Source organism: Bos mutus, chromosome 3, assembly GCF_027580195.1.
Source record: "Bos mutus isolate GX-2022 chromosome 3, NWIPB_WYAK_1.1, whole genome shotgun sequence".
Classification (NCBI taxonomy): Eukaryota; Metazoa; Chordata; class Mammalia; order Artiodactyla; family Bovidae; genus Bos; species Bos mutus.
The window spans coordinates 955,139-967,808 of NC_091619.1; the positions used below are offsets into that span (position 1 = coordinate 955,139).

At 47.1% G+C, this 12,670-nt stretch overlaps 1 protein-coding gene and 1 non-coding gene across 5 annotated transcripts in view; one reads left to right on the top strand and one right to left on the bottom strand.

Moving 5' to 3' along the window:
* Positions 1-12,670, top strand: part of KIRREL1 (kirre like nephrin family adhesion molecule 1) — a 104,722-nt gene that overhangs the window by 19,735 nt on the left and 72,317 nt on the right. The window lies entirely within an intron of this gene.
* Positions 11,669-11,741, bottom strand: TRNAG-CCC (transfer RNA glycine (anticodon CCC)). The gene has a single exon. It is a non-coding gene; the product is annotated as a tRNA-Gly (tRNA).

Consider the following 12,670-nt stretch of genomic DNA (forward strand, 5'->3'; position numbering starts at 1 on the left):
TGAGCTTCTGAGCAAAAGGGCAGGATCTGGAGTTCAGACTGCTTGGGTTCAGATCCAGAACCTGCTGCCATCATGACCCTGTGCAAGTCCCTTCACTTTGGTATAGAAGAATAGCAGCATCTGCTTCGTAGAGTGATCATAAAGATTGAATTAAATAATCTGTGTAGAATGCTTCGAAGAGGTATCTGAGATGCTTTAAGTGGTATATGATAGCTCTTATTGCTGAATTGAATCCTAATATTTTGTGGTGTGGAGTGATGAGAAGGGCCCTTGGATTTGTAGTCTGAAGACCTGGGTTCAGATTCCAGCTTCCTTCCCGATTTTCTGTGTGACCTTGTGCAATTTCATTTCAAGTTGTGAAGATAAGTTAATGAAAAGTCTTTGGGGACAAGGGGACCTTCTCTCTTGATCTTGCACCTGCTCCACCCTCTGTGCCTAGAAAGATGCCTGACATGGGCACTCAGGAAATGTGTGTGACCTAAATCATTGAGTATAAGGTACTAATCTATGAACGAGGACATTGAGGCTCTGAATGGGAAAATGAATTGATTGAGATAGATACAGCTAATGTTTGGTGTGTTTGCATGTGTGGGTGTGTTTGTGTGTGGGTGCATGCAGGGAGAGGGGGTGCTGTCGTGTACTGTAGGATGTCTAGCAGCATCCCTGGCTTCTACTCACTAGAGCCAGTAGCAACACACCTTCCATTCACTGGTGTGACAATAAAAGATGTCTCTGGACATTTCCAAGTGCCCCCTGGGATAAAATCGCCCTTAGAAAAAGTGAAAGTGAAAGCCACTCAGTCGTATCCGACTCTGCGACCCCGTGGACTGTAGCCTGCCAGGCTCCCCTGTCCATGAAATTCTCCAGGCCAGAATACTGGAATGGGTAGCCATTCCCTTCTCCAGGGGATCTTCCCAACCCAGGGATCGAACCCATGTCTCCTGAATTGCAGGCAGACTCTTTACCATCTCAGCCACCGGGGAAACCCAAGAATACTGGAGTGGGTAGCCTATCTCTTCTCCAAGGGATCTTCCTAACCCAGAAATTGAACCGGGGTCTCCTGCATTGCAGGTAGATTCTTTGCCAGCTCAGCTACCAGGGAAGCCCTGGAAATCAAGTCTTCTGACCCCCAATCCATAGTTTTCTCTAAAATGCCAGATTGTTATTTCTCCCTTTACCCAAGAATTTAACCTTGACCCGTCTCATACAATTAAGAGAGAATGGTTTATGTTGTTGAGGAGTAAGTAGAATATTTCAATCTCTAGACCATTTTAGGAATGATTAAGTCTCCACTTAAACCATGACTTACCAACAGAGGGGCCAGGGAATGACTGGGTAGCTGGCAAAGACAGCCACTTGGACAGTCCATTGGTGGGAAGTGAGTGGAGGCCCTGACTTTCTTTAGAAACATGTGATGAGGATTTCTGGGAGGTCTACCTCACCTCTGCCTTGAGCAGATAAAAGGAGGCCCCTGTGGTGCCAGACCGTAGGACTAGCTCTTTTGGGTCTCAGGCACCTGATTCACCTCCCACTTCCCTCAAATCCCCTCCTCCTCACCCTGGCCCCTACCCCCACCAGCTATAGCTGCTGAGACTTCTCTGATGTCCTTGGGCACCTTAAAGTACAGAAAAATCAAAGATTTAATCCAGCCCTTGAAAGTTGCCAATGAAAACCAAGACTCAGGAGTATAAGTGATTCACTGCCCCAGAGCAGATAGGAGAAGTTCCGCCTTCACCCTGCCCTGCCCCTCATCCAACACACACACACACACACACACACACACACACACACACAGAGGCCACCCAGCAGTTTGGAAAACTACTGCTTTATCTCCACAGACCTCCCTGTCTCCTCCCCCACCATTCCCAATTGCACAGATCAAAAAGTCCTTTCTTGGTGCCTGGGGGTGGGGTGGGGAATAGATAAGGAATCTATTGCCCATTAATTGCTAGAAGAGTTGAGGTCCAGAGAGGAAGGTGGTGGTCCCCAGAGAATCTTGGGTAACACTGCTTCTGGGACTACCAATAAATCACCTCCCCACCACACACCACCCCCTCCCCAGCCAACTTCCCTTATCCTTCAACCTCTGCCCCCATCCCTCCTAAAGGGCCTTGTCTTGCTGTCATGGCAACCAGGGGATTAGGGCCATCTAGGAAGCCCAATGACAGGGGAGAGGGCTTAGAGGAGAGTCAGGTGGAAGGAGGAAATGAGAGAATGAGGTGATGATAAGGAAACCTAGTCTGGTGGGGGGAGAGCAGGGCAGAGAGGAAGGTGAAAGGAAGGGAGGGGATGAGAGAAACCTCATCCATCCTAAGAGAGAAGGAGGGAGGGGCGGGGAGGGAAGAGAGAGAGAGAAACCTCAACTTTTATTTAAAATCAGAGAGCAGTTGTACGCCTGGAGTCGTTGCCATGGCAACGGCAAAGAAAAGGAGATAGAGAGCTTGTGAAGCCGTGAAAACCCAATAGGGGTAAATGTTTAAAGCCAGGAACAAAAACCATTCAGAGATAATTAAGTAACAGGCTGCAGGTTCCAGACTCCTGCCCATTGTCAGGGGACTTGGCCTGAGATGCCAGCTTGCTCTACCTCTCCTCCCCTGCCTTTATCCTTGTCCTCACTCACCAAGAGGATGTCCAAGCAGCAGCTAGGGAGCCCCGACCCTCCTTCCAACCTTATTCCCTTTAACTGGGGACTGCCCCTCTCACTCCAGTGCCAGCTCCCTGGACCAAGGCTGGACAAGATTTCTGTCCTCCACTATTAGGAAAAATACAGTCTTTGTAGGGGAAACAGCCAAAAAAATGCTTTGGTCAGATAGAAGAACTTGTGGACGCTAAATTGCTAGATGGACAATTAAGTTGCAGACTTTATTCCCTTGGAGGACTTCGAGGTTAAGGGATGCAGATGTCACCGGCAGGCTGACCTCTGTGCTGACTGTCACCCTGTGGGTCTCTGAAATGCTGGAGTGCCTGGGCTCTTCCTTCAGAGGGGGAAGTCTGGGAGCTTTGCTGGGGCTGTTTAACTGTGTTTAATTCTACCTCTAATTCCTCTTTGAATGCTCCTTAGGATTTTTTTTCCCAGCAGGCTTAATCTTCCCAAGCATCAAGATGGCCAAAAGCTAAGCTGATATTTTGAGGGTTAGGTATACTCGGCAGAAATAAAAAAGAAAGAAAATGCCAAAGTACTTTTTTTGTATTTTAAAGGAGTCTCACTCATTCACCTCACTCCCACCCTAGACATCACAACAACTGGCTGTCCCTTTACCCCGTCTCCTCAGGGAAATAATCTTTTGAGTTCTGCCTCCCCCTACCTTCAGATGCCTCCCAAGAAATCCTGGATATCAGAGAAGACTGTGATGTTCTTTCCTTCCTCTCATCTCGGAATGCAGTTCTGAACTGAAGGCCAAAATAGCTAAGTTGCAAGAGTCCTGTTTTATATCGACAGCCTTCCCCCAGCCTGCCACCCACTGTTATCACCCACCTCCAGTCCATTCCTCCAGATACTCTCAATTTTATCCTTAGACCAGCCCGTCAGAGAGTGGCAAACCGAGACTGAATGGTTTGGGCTCCTCGAAGAACTGCTTTTACTGAGCTGAGCCTCTGGCACTGTGCCATCAGCCCGCACTGAGGAACGTTCTAAGGGGCAGCCCTGTGCAATTCCTTATTTTATTCATGGTAGGGACGTTACCCAGAACATGGTTCTGCACATCACAGTGAGCCTTGTGTGGGGATCCACAGAAGAGAGTTCTGTAGTGGCACTTTCCTAAGGTACCGGTTAGTGTTTATTTTATGGGTGCTGTACATTGCATCACTAATTTTGAATTTTTTCCTCTGCACATGCTGCTTGGAAGCTCAAGGCTAATCTTGCAGTTCATCTCTGATGAGGGGCTGAGGATCTTGTGGCAAATATTTAATATATAACTCTACCTGCCCCTCAGTTTATTTCTCCAGTGCTTACTCTCTTTCCCTGTTTGCCTAAGTACCACCATCTATGCACAGTGTCTCATGTCACCTCTTCATTTACTGTTTTTTTTTTTTTTAATATTTATTTATTATTTGGCTGTACCGGATCTTAGCTGTAGTGTAGGAACTCTTCGTTGCGGCATGTGGGATCTAGTTCCCTGACCAGGGATCAAACCTGGGCCCCCCTGCATTGGGAATGCTGAGTCTTAGCCACTGGGCCACCAGGGAAGTTCCAATTTATTGTTTACACAATTGACCCTGTGTGTGCTGCCTCAGGTCTTTTTTGTAATGAATAAATGAAATGAGTTAAAATATAGAAAACGTATAACATAGTGCCTGGCACACAATAAGCTAGCAGCTACTGAAATGTCAGCTACTATTTTAAGTAACAAATAATATAAGTTGTCTGTAATCTTCCTTTTAGAGGTGCTATGATGATGGAGCAGAGGCTGTGGAGAGCTGAGTCCCCCAGATTAAAGTCTGTCTGTAAATACAGTTAACTCCCAATTGACCCAGTAGAGGGAGAGCCTTGACAGAGATAACACTCAGCCACCGTTTCTTTTTGGTCTTTTTTTTTTTTTTTTAACTTTGGGATGCATCATGGTGGTGCTCATGATGATAATAATCAGATTTACTTTGCTTATTAGAGTTGACTTGGATGGCTATTTAAATGAGTTTCTAATTCCCTGCTCACACCAAGACTGGCAACCGAGACATTCTGGGTGGCAAAAGGAATCAACCTGCCTGGGATTAAGATTTTTCCATGGATAATCCCCAGAGTGAGAAGCCTACATGCGAGTAATGGAGAGCTGATAGAGTTTCATTGGATGCCTGACGCCCAGCCAGAAGAGGGTGAAGACTAAGCCCAGGGAAGGTAGTAGGGTGAGACAAGGAGAGGTTGACAAAACGTGACCTCTGCTTATGAGCTTGGCGCAACCTGATCTCTGTCATGTGAGGCTGGCCCTTTTTTTCCCCAGTCAACCTTTCATTGAGTCCTGGAGGAAGAAGAAAGCACAGACACAAGCAACAAAAAACGGTCACCCATAACCAACTTGTTTTGTTCAGCCCTGCATTTATTGAGCATTTACTACATGCTAGGCACTGCTAAGTTCGCAGTATGCAAGGAGAGGAGAGTTCTCTTTATGGCCTCAGAGTGGGCTTCTGGCTCTTTCTGTTTCCTATGAGTTGGAGAAACTGTCCAGCGAGTACACAGTCCTGAAATGAGCACCTCCAATCACTCGTCATATCCTCCTTCCCCCTTCTGCGCATGCATTGCTTAAGTCCCTTTTAAGCTCTTCTTTCTCATGTTTCTCTCCAGCCCTCCCTCCTTTTCTCTGTTACCGTTCCAGGGTCCTTTTCTCTTCAAAGTTCTTTTCACACTTTTCAAGATCTTTCTCTTTTGTTTCTATTAAAATAATTTATTTTAAGAAAGAAAATAGCTTTATATTGTTTTCCCCCTACCTTCTCTTCTTTTTTTTTAAAAAAAAAAACTCTTTCCCAATTACTTGCAAGAGGAAAAAAAAAAAAAACCCAGCAGCCCTCCCAGTCTCTCAGTTCTTTTGCTCAAAAGACAAAAGATCCTTCAGAATTAGAGAGGAAGGGGGAAAAGCAAAAAAAAAGATTCCAGTTAAAAATCTTCATCAGGGTCAAAAACCTGACTGAAAAGCTTTGTTTGAAGGGAATGTGAAGCGGGGGGAGGAGGGAATTGGCAACTAGCAACTCTCAACCTCAAAAGGCAAATATCTTGAGGGTTGGAGGGAATCTGGAGATAGTGAGCATTCCCACTGAAGTATTGGAATAGCTTTGATTTCCTTTTTAACCAGAGAGGCTTCTCCTTCTGAGGCTACTAGAATATGCTGAGAAGAACTAAGGTGGCGGGAAAGAAAGAGAAGCTGGAAACTACCGTTTTAATGTCATCTGGTTGAGAACTGTCAAGAGTCAGAGTCGGGATGAGTGGAAAGAAAATCCAGGCCTTGAAATCTCAGGCCCCAAAGGGCTGCACTGCTGTTCCTGGACTTAATACTTTCTGAGAGCGAGAACAGGAAGAGAGTAAGCAGGGTATAGGCGTTGGGGAGGACCAGGGGAACTTACACCGTGAAAGCCTAGGAGAGATCTGTGGGCAGGTGGGCGGCCACAGGGAGGATGGAGAGAGACGGCTGCCCACCTGGGAATGAAACCTGAGAGGGCGTGTGCTATACGGAAAGAGATGGAGGTGGGGAAGCAACGTTCCAACTGATCATAACTTCTCCAGGACCTACAGGCATTAAAGATTCAGAAATGTCCTCTGAATTGAGGAACAGTGAAAGGAGGGTGACATGGGGCATTACTGAAGGAGTGTCACGAATGAGAAGACTAGAATGAGGAAGAAACCACCACAAAGCTGGACACCTAGACAAAAAAGAAGTGCAAAAAACACAGGAACCCATATAAATGCCTACCTTCTCTACGCTGATGCTGGTAGACGGGGCAGCTTGAGAACTATTTGTGGCCAGTGTTTAAATCCCAGGCTGCTTTTGCCTCAGCACCTGGTATCCAGCCATCGATGGATGTGTGACAAGGGAATATGAGCCCATTTTAATATTAGCCTGAACAAAACATGATTAGGAAGAGAAATTTGCTTCAGCAGTTCTGGCTGCTGCAGCAGAGAAGTTACATAAGGTTTACATAAATGACTTGAGACCATCTTCCCCATTCCCATTCCCAGGTCTCTGACTTGAACAAAGAAGTAGAGGCCCAGAGCCTCCACCCTTGCCTTCTGAAAGTTCCAGAGACAGACATGCTGCCTGGGAGCAGAGCTAAGACCTTCAGCCTATAAAAGGACATTGAACAAGGGCACAGATCAAATAAGTCAGTACATAATGACATACAGGCAAAGGGGAAAAGGGGGAGAGGAGGGCAGGGAGGGGCAGATTGGAAGGGGAAGGAAAAATTGCTGAGGCAAAGTGTGGCTCCTGACTCCTCTCCTGTGATAGGGGAAAAAAAAAAAAAAGAAGGAGCAGAGTTACTCTGGGACAGTTGCAGAAGAACAGGATGGATTTAGGAAGGAATTAACTCTATATGTCCTGTGTTATTATGGCTACAATTTAAGGTGGGCCAAGGAAAGGAGGCGGAGCATTTTGGAAGGGACTCTTTAGGTGATTGGGAGGGACTGAGGGAGTCGATGGCAATGGGGATGACTCTCGGGGTGACGTTCCTGTGGTACGGAGACGTCCTAGACTGAGCTCCACGTGGCCCCCTTAGAGCGAGCTCTTCACTCAGGGTACTTCATCTGGGTGGAGGAAGGCAGGAGTGGAAACTCCAGGCCTAATTGCTAGGTCTCTCTCAGCTCTTCCAGGGAGCACAGGGCAGGAAATTCCTCAAATTCCAGGCTTGTAGGATCATTGCTGAGCGTAACCGCAGAGCAAGGGAAAGAGGCAGAGAGGCAGAGAGGGCGTCCTCTCCATCTTTTTTCCTCCCCAGTTTTAAAGCAGCAGCAAATTAGAAGGGTTTAGCGGGGCTGATAGCTAAGAGAGAGGTCCTAAACATAACAGTCTCCTGTAAGGAAAGTTCCAGGTCTGGGAATCCCAGAGAAGCTAGACCTGGATTGAGTAAGTCTGAGGTTGAAAATAGATTGCTGTGGACTGGGACAGGAATTTTTCCCAGGGATTTTTTTTTTTTTTTTTTTCTTTTTAAAGCTCTAAGGAGTAACTAGCGGAAAGGAACTTGCTTTAGTAGGGCATGAGCAAGAACTATCTTGTTGAAATAAATGATGGTGGAGCAGGGAGAACATTGAAAGAGATCTTGGGGATTTACAGAATTTCGTTTTGCTCAAAGGAGGAGGTCAGTCAGGTCTCCTCCCACAGCACTGGGTGGGGAGGGGAGAATCAGTGCTGTTCCTCATACTGTTCCCTGCACTGCTCATACATCTTCTCAGCCTGCGTGCTCATTCAAACCAGTGACCCCTCTTCCCATCCTGTGCCCTCTGAAATCTGGATTTGCCTCCAAGATATACTTTTAGTGCCTCTCTCTTAAGTAGTCTTCTCTGCTCTCTCCAAAAATCTGTTCTTTCCTTTGAGCTTCTAAAGCAAATTGCTTGAATTTCTTGATGTGGCAGTTATATTCTGTCTTAATCATAGTGAGTTGTTTACCTCGCCTGTCTCACCAGACTGGAGGATAGAGTGTGTCTTATTGCTGTTTGTAATTTCCCTCTTCTCCCCAGCACCAAACAGAGTGCCTCCTGCACAAGTACACACACACACACACACACACACACACAGCTGTTGAATGAATATTCTGGTCATTGGCAGGTCCCCATAATGAAATTTTAATTCAAAATCTGGTTCCTCTTCCAGCTAGCCACTTCTGTTCCTCCCTATCACTTAATATGTGCTCAGAGAATGCAAACACTTTTTTAATATTATCTTCAGTAGAACATAATTAGGTGCCACTAAAAATTCATTATCATGCTTTCCAAAGCCAAAAAGAAATGACTTTCATTATCCACACCACCGGTCTTCCTCAGTGGTACCAATAACAGATGCGAGTGTTTACACCAGCGCTGATGGTGGGCCCCCAGCGGAGGGCAGTGGCGCTCACTGGGGTGGCGGAGGCCGGGGCGTGGCCCTGGGCCGCTGTACGCCTGGCTTCTCAGTGGCTGTGTGTTCCGGGATCTGTCCAGGGCGCTTAGGGTTGGTGCTCTCGCCCTCTGCAGCAACCTAAAAATGGCCAAAGTGGGCTGGCGTCAAGGAAGTGGCTCCACCAAAACCTCAAAAATTCAGTCCAAAGTGGTGTACCCTGGATTTCATTCTAGGGCTGTTACATTCTTTCTTGGGACAGAAATAGGGAGCCTTTTTGGTGCTTCTTCAGACCCTCACGTCCCCTTTTGTTATCAGATCTCTTTCCTGGGTAGCAAGTGCAGGGTTTTCACTGCCCTTGAATGTGGATTCTCCACCAAACAGTTCAGCTGGCTGCACGGTGTCAAAATGACCCCTTGGTTTGGATACTTGTGTCACTGGTGAAAGGATCGCACTGCACAACGCATTGTCTTGGCCTCCTTCCTGATTGCTGAATGAGCTGTGTGACTTTGAACAAGTTGCTTAACCTCCCTGGGTCTCAGTCTCCCCTAATGTGAAGAAGAAAGGGGAAAGCAGAGGCTCTTTTTAGCTGTTGCTTTCGTGTCTATATATAAAGTTATTATGTTTTGAACTTTCTTCCCTTACTTGTGGGAAGACTGAGAGAGGGGTCTTTATGAAGGAGTTTTCTTTAGTCCTTTCTGTGCATTTCAGGGGTAAATTATACCTATACTCACCAGGAGATACATATATAAAAGAAACTACAGATAAATATAACGTAACCTGAGGCGTTAAATACTGAAGGGACTGGACATAATACTGGCTGTGGTTATAGATGGTGTCATTTGGCCAGCCTTCCTTAAAAAGGTAAGTCTAGAGCAGGGCACAGAAGGAAGAGACAGGCTTGGATTGCAAGGGGAGAAAGAAATCCAGTCCAGGTGTGTGGGCGGGTGCCTTGGGGGTGGGGCTCGGTGGGCAGCTATTAAAGCCTTGTGCACCTGGATTCTCATAGGCAGCTATTGTGGGTTCTTGAGAAGTGGGTCAAGATAATGAAGTTGGAGAGGCTGCAGTCAGATCTCTGGGCAAATGGAAGTGGGGAAAGTCAGAAGCAGGGAGGATGCTGAAGGGGCCATTATCATCCAAATGAGATCAGTGGGATGCCTGCAGTGTGGAAAACTTTGTAAGTATCTGGAGGAAGGCAGTCTCAGAATTATATCAGTTCAGTCATTTAGCTTGTGCTAAACACCTCCTGTGTTCTGGCATGTCAGTTCTGGAGGTGCCTAGTCCATGAACCAGGATACTGAAGATCGGATAAGGGATGGAACTAGTCCAGTGCCACAGAGCTGATTCTGCTGAAATCAGGGCTGGAAATCTCAAATGCTGATTCCCATTCCAGTGCTCTTTCTATGACAGCTAAGTACCACCCAAATTCCTTGAACTCAGTTTCCCTATTAACTTTGACATAGCTTCTGAGAAGTTCCTCTGAATTTAGACTATGTGACCTTAACACACCCCAGGAGCTCTGCAAACGATGGGCTGTCCCCAACAGTCAAAAGTCAGGACTTGCCCCAGATGCTCTGCCAGCTGCCAGAATCCCAGGCTCTGAGATTTAAACTCCCCACACAGCTTCCAGCACCGATTGCCCAATAACTTGATCGGAAGGGAGGAAGGGGATCCAAGTGTTCAGGCAAGTACTGCTCTGCTGGGCTCCTCTCCTGCCTGTCCACATCTGTATCCCTTTGAAGAATGTGAGAACATCTGCAAGCCTTCTGCTGAAGTGCCATGGGCCCTGTTTCCAGGCTGCTTCTTCCTCCTGTGGTTTCTAGTCCGGCTGTACCCGGTGGGGGTGCAAGTGAGGGGAGACCTAGGACTTGGTCCAGGAGGAGCCAGGAGTGACCGCCCTAGATGATGTTAGGGTCCACAGATGTCTTCTGGAGTTCTTTTTTGGAGCCCTGTGTGGCTCCCACAATTTCCTCTCCACAGGTTTGGCCTGCAGCCATGAAGTGGGCCAAGCAATTGCTAAGTTCCTGGCCTGGAAGTCCATGCCTTTCTCTTCTGGCCTTGGAAAACAGTAGAAGGAGCAAGTTGTACCCCTAAGTGATTGTTTTACATCCCCATTGTCTTTTGTGAGTGATAGGGAGTGACAGGAGGGGGCTGACCCCAAATGGACATGGCTGCGCTTTATCATCTTTGTCAACAGAAACCTCGGTCATCTTACTGAGGGTGAGGGCACCGCTGCTTCAGAGGGTCAATAGTGTGTTTTCATTTCAGTTAGTTTCAGTTCGTCAAGCAATTATTGAGTGCCAGGCCCTGTTTGGTGCTGAGGAAACAGAGATAAATACAGTATAGTTGCTTGCCTTCAAGGCACACAGTTGAGTAAATTTTTATTTAAGACCAACAACACATATCTCAGAGCAGAGACTGACTACAGGGAAAGGTATTTGGGGATAGAGAACAAGGGACAGTTATGGAAATCCCCTACTAGCAGACCAGGCCAGCTATTCTGCCTTCTCTGAGGAGCCGGCAGCTTCAGGACAGAGGAAGAGCACAAGAGGAGGAGTTAGGAAACGTGGGTGTCTTCTCCTTGCATCGCCATACTGTATGCACCAGGCAAGTCCTTAATTGCTCTGGCACCGTGTCCTCATTCTAAATTGTGTGTGTGTGTTAAGTCTCTTCAGTCATATCAGATTCTTTTTGACCGTATGGGCTGTAGCCTGCCAGGCTCCTCTGTCCATTGGATTCTCCAGGCAAGAATACTGGGGTGGGTTGCCATTTCCTCCTCCAGGGATCAAACCCATTCTCTTGTCTCCTGCATTGGCAGGTGAGTTCTTTACCAATTCTAAACTGAAGGGCAATTAAATAATTTCTTAGATCGCTTCCATCTTTAAGAGTCAATCCAGGAAAACTTCCTGGAAGAAGTGCAATTTCTCTGTTTGAAAAAGGGGGAGCGGGGAGGAATATTAAGTTACTGTTCTGGAAAAGGTATCCCTGTTGTGTAGTATCATCTGGAAAAAAAAAGGTGGGAAAGGATGGAGGGAGGGAGAGAATGGAGACAACAGATTTTTTTTTTAATATATCTTTTAAAAATATTTATGTATTTGGCTGCACAAGAGACTTAGTTGTGGCATGCAAGATCTTCAGTTGAGGCATGTGGGATCTAGTTCCCTGGCCAGGGATTGAACCTGGGCCCCCTGCATTGGGAGTGCAGAATCTTAGCCACTGGACCATCAGGGAAGTCCTGTGACAACATGTTTTGAACAGATACTGTGAATAAGTAGCAAGGGAACTGGCAGATCTGGAGGATGAGTGTGGAAAGGCTTTTGGACCCAGTGCTTAGATCATAAGGGTTTGTAGAGAGAAACTTGAAACAGACCTAGCAGACGAAATCCGGATGTTTTCCTTAAGCAAGTATCCCCTCCAAGGCGCTGCAGGGTCCGCCCTGACCCCAGAATAAAGGCAGCTCACCACCAGCTGTATTTTTAGGAGAGAGGGCGGTGTGGTGAAAACTAAGACAGTGATTCCTCAAAGGCTGGAATGACTTGCCCTCAGCTGAGGAAACAAGACCAAAAAAAGCGGTCCTCCCAGCAGCTGTGGGCAGCCCAGGTGTGGATGGCCGATACCCTGTCACCAAGGCGGCCATGGCAACTCCTCCAGAAAGCCCCTTTGTATCTGCCTCCTCTGAGTGGAGAAGACATCGTGGAGTTTCTTCTCAGTGGTCCTGCCTCCACAAGCTCTTCCCAACTGTGTTTCATGTTGGGAACTCCCTAGTGGGTTGTGAATGGAAAAGAGCACTTAGGATGAGACAGGTCATGAGTGTCCTCCACCAAGAATCCCCCCATTCTCTCCTGCCCACCAGAAAAAGGACAGAACGTATACAAATTCCTCAAAACGCACCTTTCTTTCAGTGTGCTGGGTGCACTGAGTGGGAAAGGGGAGAGAGTGAGCCAGAATGGAGGGGCCCAGTAAGAAAAGGGGAAAGAGAGAAACAGGAGAAGTAGACCAAGAAAGGTGAGTGAGAAAATAAAGAAAACATGGGCTTCCTTGGTGGTTCAGTGGCTAAGACTCTGCACTCCCAAAGCAGGGGTCCCAGGTTTGGTCCCTGGTCAGGGAACTAGATCCCGCATGCTGCAATGAAGATCAAAGATTCTGAGTACCCCAGCTAA